Source organism: Podarcis filfolensis (assembly GCF_964270895.1).
Source record: "Podarcis filfolensis genome assembly, chromosome: 2".
NCBI lineage: Eukaryota > Metazoa > Chordata > Lepidosauria > Squamata > Lacertidae > Podarcis > Podarcis filfolensis.
Window position 1 is genome coordinate 16,230,549 of NC_139605.1, and position 12,222 is coordinate 16,242,770.

The following is a 12,222-nucleotide window of genomic DNA, read 5'->3' on the forward strand; positions in this document are numbered from 1 at the left end:
TCCTGTACTTCTGTGCAAGTTCTGTTTCTAATTTGTGTTACCAGCATCGACCAAAATAATTTGCAGAGGACTCTGGGTGGGGGGGGGGCTACAGGTCAGATTTGTGCGGAGGCTTTCAACCCTGTCAAAGGCTGGCCATGAGTCCAGAAGGGGTCAGGGTTCTTTCTAACCAGTTCCCTCAGGTGCACATAGTTTAACTCGCTTACATTTGTCTTTTGTGCTAGTAAAAGGTAAAGGGACCCCTGACCATTAGGTCCAGTACTGGCCAACTCTGGGGTTGTGGCGCTCATCTCGCTTTATTGGCCAAGGGAGCCGCCGTACAGCTTCCGGGTCATGTGGCCAGCATGACTAAGCCGCTTCTGGCGAAACCAGAGCAGCGCACGGAAACGCCGTTTACCTTCCCGCCGGAGCGGTACCTATTTATCTACTTGCACTTTGACATGCTTTCGAACTGCTAGGTTGGCAGGTGCCCAAATGTAGGCATATTGACACTTCTGTGTGTGTGTGTGTGTGTGTGTGTGTGTGTATGTTTATACAGAAAAGATTAGTCCCGTGTTTTCAAAACAAATAACATGAAAGCGATTGGGGTGTACCATTCTAGAAATGTTACTTGCCACCATTGGGACGAGGAGGGGCAATGAACAGGATTGAGATTGCAGTAGGTACTGAACAGAGTGAGGGTAGGGTTAACCCTTTCCTCTTACCCTGCAATCCTGATTAACACACACACACCACCTCTAATCTACTTTTAGCCTCCAGAAGAAAGGCTCCATTGATCCTGATTATATTGGATTGCAACCTGAGGGGAAAAGGGTTAGGCCTCACTGCTGATTGAGAGCTTCCAGTTCTTTTTGGGGAGCCCACAGACCTCCGTAAACTGTCCTCTAAGGTCCTAACAAAGAAAGGCATGATAGTTTGCTTATCCCTCGTTTAATCTGAGAACTACGAAATGGCTTCGTCACCTGGGTCCTTCTAACCAGCCTGGAGCAGGCTTAGATTTCATAACCCAGCAGCATCGTTTGTCCCTCAGACCATTCAGTGCGGCCAGATAGCAGGGCTATAGCGGCATCGCAATAAAATTTGGGGTTCTGTTTTCAGTCCGGTTTTACGTCGCTTATCTTCTCTGCAAAATGAAGGGAGAGCAGCTTTGGGGATTTGTTTTGGTTTTTAAAAGGGCGCCTTACACACAAACAGCTGGACTCTAAGACCCACATAGGAGTTTTTTGAGCAGGGTGCTAGCACTCTTCTGACCTAACAGGTGCCTCCATTTGCAATTCTACAATCTAATGCAAAGTTAAACGTGCAGGTGTTCTTTGCCACCCAGTCTCTGTCTCTCTCTGCATTTCCTTATGGAACAAGTGAAATATCATAATTGTCATAATTCTTAATGTAGTGGGGAAGGATGCTTTGAGGCATCGGTTGCTGGGATTTGGGCAGGCAGTGAGTCAACAAAAGCAGGGTTATGCAGTATCCTGTCTCCCATCAGAAACCAGAAATAATGGGGTAAATAATTTGCTGCTGTTCGCTTCCACCTTCCAGCAGTCTGAGGTTAGGAAACGCTCTGAGCTTCAGCTGACATTTCCTAACTGTATTGGTTAAATAGCTGTTGATTATATGATCCTCTCTTAGCCTTTTATTTACTGCGGTCAGGCTACTGGCTTTTAACAGCTCCTCAGTGCAGTAAGCCAAAGCGGGTGAAGGATGGTTGTGTCCCAAATGTGGAAGCCTCCAAACAGGCCGTAGCAATTAAGGTTCCTTTCATTAACTGGAAACAGATGAGGTGGGATGCCCACCCAGGCCACTGTAGTCAATTCTCTTCGTAGCTTCACTACGGCTTCTCAGGGAAATGGTACATAGGCAACCCCACACTTGTATATAGAAATGGTATATAGGCAACCCACATTTGTGGGTTGGCCAGGTCTTACAGATCGTATCCTTCATTTCTTGAAAAACTCAACCACAGGGATTGAGGGCCATCCGTCAGAAGAGGGTAATTTAAAAGGGTGACAGCCTCACCACAGCAATCCCATAACCCACCAAGCATTGTATAATGGAGTGAGTTTAACAGCAAAGCCCTATTTGGATGCTGCTATCAACATCCGACTAAAGACTTTAGAGAGAAACTGGAAATGTGTGTTGTTCCTGTTGAACACTTAAATACGGGCAGTCCGGAGAAAAGCCGGGAGACTTTCGAGAGTTCTTCTTTCAGCGTAGCTTTATGGCCTCCCTTCTCTGTGCCGTTCCCTATAGATGTCTGTTGCACCACAATATTAGAAATGAAGGGGGAAAGCTCTGATTTGTATTATTGATTTCCACCTCAGATTGGGAAGGCGACTTAGTTCAAAACTCCAGATCTGCTGAATGCTGTTAGACGCCTTTCCAGCATTGCAGTTTCGTTCCCATTCTTTTCTACCCCTCTCCCCAAACTAGCAAGAGGGCCCCAGAGGGGGGTGTGCTCAGAGGCCCAGGATCTGTTCCAAAAGAAGACCATTAGATGGCATTACAGTACATAGGATTTTAATACAAGCATTTTGGCCCAACGAGAATACAAAAAAAAAGGGCTTTGCTTCCAAGTGACATAATGGTACATAACAAAAGCAGGTGACAAGAGGTGGCAGAGGTTCTTTAATACATTCTGCTTCAAAAAAAGAGAGAGATGCGCAAAACAATCAGGCCGACATCACAAGCAACTATAAAACAATTTTGATACAAACAGCCCCTTTGATTTTGCCATCTCAGGCAAGTTTAACTCCCCTCAGGGCTGCACTACGCTATGCAGGCTTGATCCAAGATGGCCGTCGGCTTCACTTATGTTGGCACAGACAAAGCCTGCCCAACTGGGTCATGTAAACTGGTTCTTAATCAAGCGACGAGCTAGCAACTATTGCTTGAGCAAAGGATTTTGGCGCCTGACTGGACAAGTCGATCCATATGACATACTTTAACCTACTAAGCCACTGTTTCTGACATGGGGGGGTGGGACAGACCTGTGACACCAGCAAGCTGAGAAGAAGTGATTTTGCGTTGGGATCTGGGCTACCAAGGGGGTTGAGAAGAGAGGGTTTCCTAATGGAAGAAGCAAGGGGGCATTGATTGGGAAACAGCTGCCCTAAAAATCTGAAACTGGGTGGCCATGGGAGGGCAACCAAGATGGTCAAGGGTCTGGGAACCAAGCCTTATGAGGAACGGTTGAAGGAGCTGGGTATGTTTAGCCAGGAAAAGAGGAGACTGAGAGGAGATATGATAGCCATCTTCAAATCATCTGAAGGGCTGTCCCATGGACGATGGAGCAAGCTTATTTCTCCTGCTCTGGAGGGTAAGACCCGAACCAACGGATTCAAGTTTACAAGAAAGGAGATTCGGACCAAACGTCAGGAAGAGCTTTCGGACAGTAAGAGCTGTTTGACAGTGGAACAGACTCCCTTGAGAGGAGATGGACTCTCCTTCCTTGGAGGTTTTTAAGCAGAGGCTGGACGGCCATCTGCCATGGATGCTTTGGTTGAGATTCCTGCCTTGGGCTAGATGACTGTTGGGGTCCCATCTCTGATTCCTCCAGAAAACTCTTGTAGTTCTATGGCAGTTTGGAGCATATTTGTTAGGCAAAAGTTCTGAAAACTCCTTGGTCAGGAGGACTCATAACCGTGTCTTTTGAATGTGTTTTATTTATTTTTTAAGGGTAGGGGTCCTAAAGTTTGGGGGGGAAACACAGCCTAAGAACACATACTCCTCTCAGAAGAGTTGAGCTGACATTCCACCCACCCTGCCTCAAGTTCCCAGGATGTGGACCAGCCTTTCACCCTAACAGTTTGATGTGCAAGGGTTTCCTTTATCCCCACTGTCTCGCTGTCCGCCTGGCTGCACACTTGCAGGGACGGGCCCATAGCTGCCGTCATACGTGCCCCTCGGCCCGTATGCTACGGACCCGCCGCTATAAGTCGATCCCCCTGCCACTGCTCCACCGCCGCCGTACGGATATAGCCTAGGTGGCTCGTTTCGTATTGGGATGTAGCCTCCACCCCGCTCCTCAGCAGTCGGTATGTAAGGGAACCCAGGTCTCTTCCACACTGGGCGGGGAAAACCCTGGCTGTTATAACCAGGGCCATAGCCATATGACCCAACGCCAGCCCCATAACCTGGCATGCCAGGCTTCACATTTGGTGCCCATAATGGAGGAGGGAGCGTCCCTCCAAATATAGACCCCAACAGCCCAGGCCGGCTTGGCTTGCCAGATTGGAAGGGGCTCGCCCCTGGTGAACTGGGGCCAGTTGTAGAAGACCCCCCTGCCTGTCCCCCAAAGGTTGCAGGGCTGCCACCCACTATGCGGGTGTCTCCTCCATCAGGGATGCAATCTCTTCGCCCCATTGACGAGACGTCGGGCTGCATGAGGCCGCTGGGTAGAGAGTTCCGCTGGACCCCAGGAGGCAAGGGCTGCAGGTCTTCCGCGGACGACCCTTCGATGCATCTGGAGGCTGAGCCTAGAAAGAGACAAAGTGGCCGGTTACAGAAATAGTACCATGGCGTTCTGGGACTTGCCACGACTACCTGTCCTGTTGCCTTTAGTCTGCCAGTGAAGTCAAAGGTGTGGAGGCTCAGGGGGCACTGACACAGAATGGAGACAATGGCAAGAGAGAAGAGGGGCAGAGCCAGGCCCAACCCACTCCGTGGTTTTGTGGTAGAGCCCCTGCCCAGCTGCTCAGTCTTCAATAACTTCTGGTGAACAAACTCAGATAGCAAGCCCCCTGTTTAAATCCTGGAGTCTGTTAGAGCAGGCATGTTCAACAGGTAGATTGAGATAGATCTACTGGTAGATCGCTGGATGTCTGTGGTGGATCACTGGTAGATCAGTGGCTCCCCCCAAAGAAGTGAAACAACTTTGGCTCCCCTAAAAAAAGCCCTGCACTCCCCTCCCAAAAAAACAGGCTTTCCTCTTCCCTAAAAAAAAGCTCAACAACCTTGACCTGAACCCCAAAATAGGAGGGAGATCACTGCCAGTTTTTAACTCTGTGAGTAGATCGCAGCAGTCTCTTGGGAGTTGGCCACCCCGTGTATACAGCGATGGGAAGCTAGGTGGACCAAGGATCTCCCTTCGCACCAAACATTTAAAGCACTGCGATACCACTTTAAGCAGTCATGGCTTCCCCCAAAGAATTCTGGGAGCTGTAGTTTGTTAAGGGAGCTGAGACGCTCCATTACCCTCGCAGGTTCCCCAAGCGGTTTAACGATAAATCTCTCTTCACGTGGGAACTCTAGAGATGGTAGCTCTGCGAGGGAAATACTGTAGGGGTTTTTCTAATATCTCTCAGCACCCTTAACAGCAGCTCCCAGAATTCGTTTCACTCATGTGTGCAAATATTATGCAGATTTAATTGGGTCAGTTAAACGATTGCTTGCTTTTGCTTTTTTTAAAGGTGCACTTGTTTACGGTGGTAGCTGGTCCATTACGGCAAAAGGGTATATTGCTCCACCATTGTCTGTGTGCCAGCTCCCATTTGACAGCCTTCTTACTTACAACCGGTCCATACCTGTCAGTTTCCTCCTCCTAAGTTAGTGTTGCCCTTGTAAACTCAGAAGGGAGAAAGAGTGGGACAAGACTTGCCTGTCATTGGCTCTGGCTCCCCCTATTGTTGACCTCCCTGCCTTCCATCCAATCAGGTCCACCAGGCACTGCTGTTTTCGTTTGGTTTTTAAAATTTTAAAGAAGGCTAGGCTGCCCCTCAGTTCAGCAATCGGGATGCAGTAAAATTGACTCAACACAAAATCGCTTTAACTGAATGACAGCCCTCGTTTTTTACATCTTAATGGAGTTGAAAGGAAGGCACTCAGGAATGCTGTCAAGCACCTTAATTACCAGGCTCACATTGGAGAATCATTCTTTCCACGGCAAGTCACGAGGATCTTTAAAATCAGTTTCAGCTTGTGCTGAGTGAGGCCTCTGATGGATGACGAGATTCTTGGAAGCACAAGGAGGGAAGGGGCAGGAGAGCAGTTTGCTAAGATGGGAGGAGCAGGCTGGGTACCATAACCCGTGGGTGGCAGTCTAGGGGTGTGGAGAACACAGACTGCCGCTCACAACAACCAAAGCAAACAAAGGCTTATTGAGGACGCTTGCTTTCAGTTCTCACGCTCTGTGTCAGGGAGGGGCAGCTGGGAAAGGTGTGGAGTGGGCCCTTCTGTGGGAATGTTGACATGAGCAAATCTTTCGGGAACAAGGGCACCATGCTTTCCATTGAAGAGGAATCAGGACGCCTAGCTCCTTCATCGCAGATCTGTGCCTCTGCTCCAAATGTGGTTGAGCTCCCAATTCCCATCAGTCCCAATCAGCATATATAGCTGATGGTCAGGGATGATGGGAGTTGTATTCCAGGAATATCTGGAGCCGTGCTATTTTTCTAGGTGCCGGAACTCTCCATGAATGCCTCCCTTGTTCTCTTTTCATGGCAATGGTGGCCACCTGAGAGGTGCTGGAACTGAGTTTGGGTGAGTTCCAGCTGGGGGGAGAAGCCCTAATCTGGAGGAATGTTGCTCATCCCTCCTCTAACACCTCCTGTGTCTCACCTGGCAGCAAACAAATTATTGGAACAAAAGGGGAGTTGGTGCATTCTGGGTTTGCTAAGTTGGAGTAACCTAAGAGCTCATGAGAACCTAGTTGCAATTGGGCTGGTAGGTGGGAAGGATTCCAAGAGTGTTGGAGTATAGCTGGTTGATTGTAATCTATGCTCACCCACATTTTACCCTTTTGTCCAAATGTGGACATGCACATCAGTGGCTTTAAATGCAGCAAGATCATTTGGCCCCGCTCCGTTTCAAGTTGCCATTGCACATTGCTGAACACACCAGAGAGAGAGAGGCTGTGGGTGTCTTTTTCCAATGCACATCATCCCTTTGGTTTTCCCACCGCTGTAACCCCAGATACCCCTATTGATGAAGCTGTCGTCTGCCCACGTGCAATGGCTCAAACGTACACACCACCGTTTAACTGCGTAGTCGGTCACGACTGGACCTAATGATCAGGGGTCCCTTTACCTTTACCTAAATGTGCCTTAAGTTTTCCTTTTGGGGCTGAGGCTGGCTTGAGGAGAAATGCATTGAATGGCAGTATTTGTCGAGAAACCACAAGGTAGCTCTGCGTTGTGGGTAATGGGTGTATGCAAATTCAAAAGCCAGCAGTGGGAGTGCGCCGGAGCCAGAGTAAATGGTAATGTGTACGCAGCCTCGGATAATGCAAAGTGAGAAGAGGCAGTGGGAGTTATCTGAGACATTTGCTCCATTAGTGTATATAGTACAGTGGTACCTCGGGTTAAGAACTTAATTTGTTCTGTAGGTCTGTTCTTAACCTGAAACTGTTCTTAACCTGAAGCACCACTTTAGCTAATGGGGCCTCCTGTTGCCGCCACGCCGCCGGAGCATGATTTCTCATCCTGAAGCAAAGTTCTTAACCCGAGGTACTATTTCTGGGTTAGCAGAGTCTGTAACCCGAAGCGTATGTAACCCGAGGTACCACTGTACATACAAATGTACGAGCGCAAGCCTGCATTTGTAGCACACTTGCAAACACAGTTGAGGTGTTGAATGCCAATTTTGCACCTGCGCAAGGACCACTGCTTTACAGTGCAGTGACTGGAGACATTCCGCAGGATACATTTATGGAAATTGACTCAATAAGTGTCTGCTGGATCAGGCCAATCGCCCATCTAATTCAACATCCTGTTCTCACAGTGGCCAACTGGGTGCCTGTGGGAAACCCATAAGTAGGATAAAAGCACAAGAGCATTCTTGCAGTTTCCAGCAACTATGCATCCACTATGCTCCCTCGGCCAATAAAGCGAGATGAGCCCCAGAGTCGGTCACAACTGGACCTAATGGTGAGAGGTCCCTTTACCTTTACTTTACCCACCATCTAGATCTATCCTGTCCTTTCTGATGAAAAGCTGCATTGGATACATTTCCCCTGCACAAACCAGCCTTGATCTGAATTAAGAATAATTCACGCCTTATCCTCCAGTGTCGCAACTGCTAATCACCGCACTAGGCACGCCCATGAATTTGATACTCGATACTGCCTCTCATTCCCAAGCGCTGAGTGCATTTGGAACATTACCCAGGAATTCTGGCTCCCAGCCACAAAACATTTTCCTAATCTATAAGTAATAAAACCAAAGCATGGCTTTCATCACTAGGGACGGACTCATCTCTCCTATAGGACATTCGCCCCAGGCAATGGGCAGGCCAAGAGCATCGTGTTCACACGATCCAGGTCAAGTGCTGGCAATAATCGCAATAGAGGCAAACATGGGAGAAGGAGGGGAGAACAAGACTAGGAAAAATGAAAAGGGAAGAAAGGCAATATGTCATTCCCATCATCCACTCTCAAGATTCTAGTCTTCTCTCTCATTTACATCTCATCTCCCATTTCATTCTGTCTGCTCTAGGTGTGCAAGCTGATTCTTGTTTGTTTGATTACTAGCGTATGATTTTATGCTGTTAACCACTTTGTAAACCACCGTTAAATGGTGGTTTACAGTGGGCAAATAAATCAACGAATATTGGATCTTCTTCTTCTTACTCCCGCTTTAAGGCACGGTGCCATGCCGTTCCCTAGGGCTGGGCCAGCTCTCGTTTTTTGCAATTGGAGCAGTGCTGCAAATTTCCTTCCACATTCCCCTGCTATCATTCCCCATCCATTAGTGAGAAAAGAAATTGCATTCAAAAATTATCAAAGAGGAGGGGGGAAATTGAGTCAAATTCTCGTGTGCGGGGTATGATATGAGCTTTTTGTTGTGGTAACCTTACTTCTGAAGTGGAGGAGAGGTTTGTGAACGTCCCTTTTTTTACCATTCTGCAAATCCTCTTTCCAGGGGTCTACACTCTGTAGCTTCACTGAGCGCTTGTGTTTCCTGAAAACCACCTGACACCGTCAGCTGGGCTTCCTTGTGAGTACAGAAGGCGAGGGAGACTTTCTACCAATGCTACTGACACCTGTTTATTGTTGTTTTTAAGTGAAGCCTTTTAAAGAAATCAGCATGGGTTGTTGTTTTTAAAAAGAGAATTTTTCTTGAACAAAATAATCATGCACACCAGTCTGAGACACTTCCTGGCTTCAGTTAAAGCCCAAAAGAATAATAGAATCATAGAATTGTAAAGTTGGAAGTCTAGTCAAACCCCCTGCAATGCAGGAATATGCAGCTGCCCCAAACGGAGATCGAACCTGCAACCTTGGTGTTACTGGCACCATGCTCCAAGCAACTAAGCCATCGTGAGAAGGGTTGTTGCTCAGTGGCAGAACTCATGCCTTGCATGCAAAAAGTTATGGGTTCTGTCTCAAGCATCTCCAGAGCCAAGTTGACAGATGGGCAGAACCACTCTCCTGCTAATCACCTGGTGTCAGTTGACACTTTTATACACACATAACATACTGCTGTCAGGGGACTATAGCAGACAGTCTCCCTGGCTTCCTGTACTTACAGGGGAGCCTGACAACCAAGGATTGACAGAGCCTGAAAATCCTCTTTTGGCTGAGCCAAAAGCTCATTGCCTGCCTCATCCCCAACGCCCAAAATGCCTTGGCAACTTAGCAAATCTAAAACATGGGCACCCCAAATAGCAAAGGAGTCAGGTTAAGAACCTAGGAAGACCCTGCAGGACCATCGTATCCAACATTCTGTTCTCACAACGGTCGCCCAGATGCCAGTGGGAAACCGGCAAGCTGGACCTGAGAACAAGAGCCCACTATGGTTTCCAGAAACTGGTGCTCAGAAGATAGACTGAGGGGCTATTAAGGATTTACATACCCTCCAACATTTCTCTGCTGGAAATAGGGACGGCCAGTGCTATTTTTATAGAAAAAGAGGTGCCGGAACTCACCACGAAAGCCTCCCTTGTTCTCTCATAATGGCAATGGCGCCCACCTGAAAGGTACTGGAATTGAGTTCCGGCTGGGGGGGGGGGGAGCCATGGGGATGTCCATATCCTCCAACAGTTCTCCAATGAAAATAGGGACATCCTAAGGAAAAGGACGTGGGTGGCACTGTGGGTTAAACCACAGATTTCCCGATCAGAAGGTCGGGGGTTTGAATCCCCGCAACAGGGCGAGCTCCCGTTGCTCAGTCCCTGCTCCTGCCAACCTAGCAGTTCTAAAACACGTCAAAGTGCAAGTAGATAAATAGGTACCACTCCGGCGGGAAGGTAAATAGCATTTCCGTGCCCTGCTCTGGTTTGCCAGAAGAGGCTTAGTCATGCTAGCCACATGACCCGGAAGCTGTACGCCGGCTCCCTCGGCCAATAAAGCGAGATGAGCGCCGCAACCCGAGAGTCGGCCACGACTGGACCTAATAGTCAGGGGTCCCTTTACCTTTACCTTTAAGGAAAAGCGGGGCATTCCCTGATCAAATCAGAAACCGGGACGGCTTCTTTAATTCCAGGACTGTCCCTGGAAAATAGGGACACCTGGAGGGTTTGCATCGATGATGTCTGAATGACAATAAGCCCTGGAGCCCCACCAAACCATACCTTGCAGGTGGAGACACAGAACCAGGAGGATGGCCGCAGAAGTCATGCCACAGAAGGGCCATCGCCCAGGACTTCCACAGTTCATCTTGAGAGGCCTCTGAGAGCAGGAAGAGGATAAAAAGTTCTGCTTCCCTCTGCTGACTCTGCCTTGGAGTGACAGAAGTATCCTGCTCCCTCCCTCTGTGCTCTGGGACTTATATCACCAGAGCCCAGCCCCGCCCAGCCTTGAAAATAGCATCCCGAGATGGGATCAGGATGCTGCATTCCACCTGCTGTATCACTGCGGTTGGCCACACCTCTCAGCCCTGCCATTAACCTGATGGTGCTTTCGGGGCAACAAGGTGATTGGGTGGGGAAATGGGAGGAGCCTGTGATGTAGCAAGTGAAACCTGGAGGGGATCAGGATGGGTTTTAGCGAGGTAAATATGGAGAAAAGTGGACCATGCATTAAGCGGGGTTACTTAGCCACTCCAAAGAGGAAGAATGGTTACGGGAAAGTGTTAAGGGACACCAAACTTTTCTCCAGGCTAGGCTGCCATGTTTTCGTTATCAGCTGCATGTCTGAGAGGAATACATTCAGCAGGATAAGGGTTTCACAGAAGCATGGAACTGTAGAGCGGGAAGGGACCGAAAATGTCATCTAATCCAACCCCCCCTGCAATTCAGGAATCTCAATTTATCACAGGCATTACCTGTCCAGGGACAGGGCTCCTTATGTGTACTGAGGGGGCATTCTATGCTTCTTTTTTAAAATCGATTTTTATTAAAAGTTTTCAACATAAAAGACAATAAAAATCACACTAATGTTAAAAAGAAAAATAGAAAAAAGGAAGAGTAAGGAAAGGGAGGAGGGGGAGGGGGAGGAGGGGGAGAAGAAGAAGAAGAAGAAGAAGAAGAAGAAGAAGAAGAAGAAGAAGAAGAAGAAGAAGAAGAAGAAGATGATGATTAAGGAAATTACAAACTTCTCTATACTCTCAGGGGGCGGTCTCTGCTTCTGACCTGGCTCCACTGCCTAAAGAATAATTTGCTACACAAAACGACCTATTCAAAAAGACACTTCCTCTGTACAGAAGTTGGTACCATCCTACAGTAAAGGTTATACAATTAAAAGCACATGTGTTCGGACACCCATTTTTTGCCTTCTGAACAAAAACCCTGGAATTTCCCCCACCGCATTCCTGGGATAGCTCAGTCAGTAGAGCATGGGACTTTTAATCTATGGGCCAAGCTTCCTCAAACTCAGCCCTCCAGATATTTTGAGACTACAGTTCCCATCATGCCTGACCACCGGTCCTGCTAGCTAGGGATCATGGGAGTTGTAGGCCAAAAACATCTGGAGGGCTGAGTTTGAGGAAGCCTGCTCTGGGCTGTGGGTTCGAGCCTCACCTTGGGTGAAAAATTTCTGCATTGCAAGGGGTTGGACTAGATGACCCACATGGTCCCTTTCAATTCTACAATTCTATGATTCCAGTGGTAGCTTCATTTCCCTTCATCTCCATGCTAAGCCAAGTTTGGCCTGCTGGAGTTTCTGGTTGTCCCCTTGGTGCCACTGGGCTGGGACCAGCTAAGTCATGGGTAGGCAAACTAAGGCCCGGGGGCCGGATCTGGCCCAATCGCCTTCTAATTCCAGCCCGCGGACGGTCCAGGAATCAGTGTGTTTTTACACGAGTAACATGTGTCCTTTTATTTAAAATGCATCTCTGGGTTATTTGTGGG

General features: G+C 48.3%; 1 long non-coding RNA gene across 1 annotated transcript; it reads right to left on the reverse strand.

The window, feature by feature from the left end:
• Nucleotides 1-2,500: 2,500 nt before the first annotated feature.
• LOC310757339 lies at nucleotides 2,501-11,717 on the reverse strand. The gene is made up of 2 exons (XR_014545071.1): nucleotides 10,507-11,717; nucleotides 2,501-4,475 (listed from the first exon to the last, which is right to left on the reverse strand). It is a non-coding gene; the product is annotated as an uncharacterized lncRNA (long non-coding RNA).
• Between the last annotated feature and the right edge of the window lie 505 nt (nucleotides 11,718-12,222).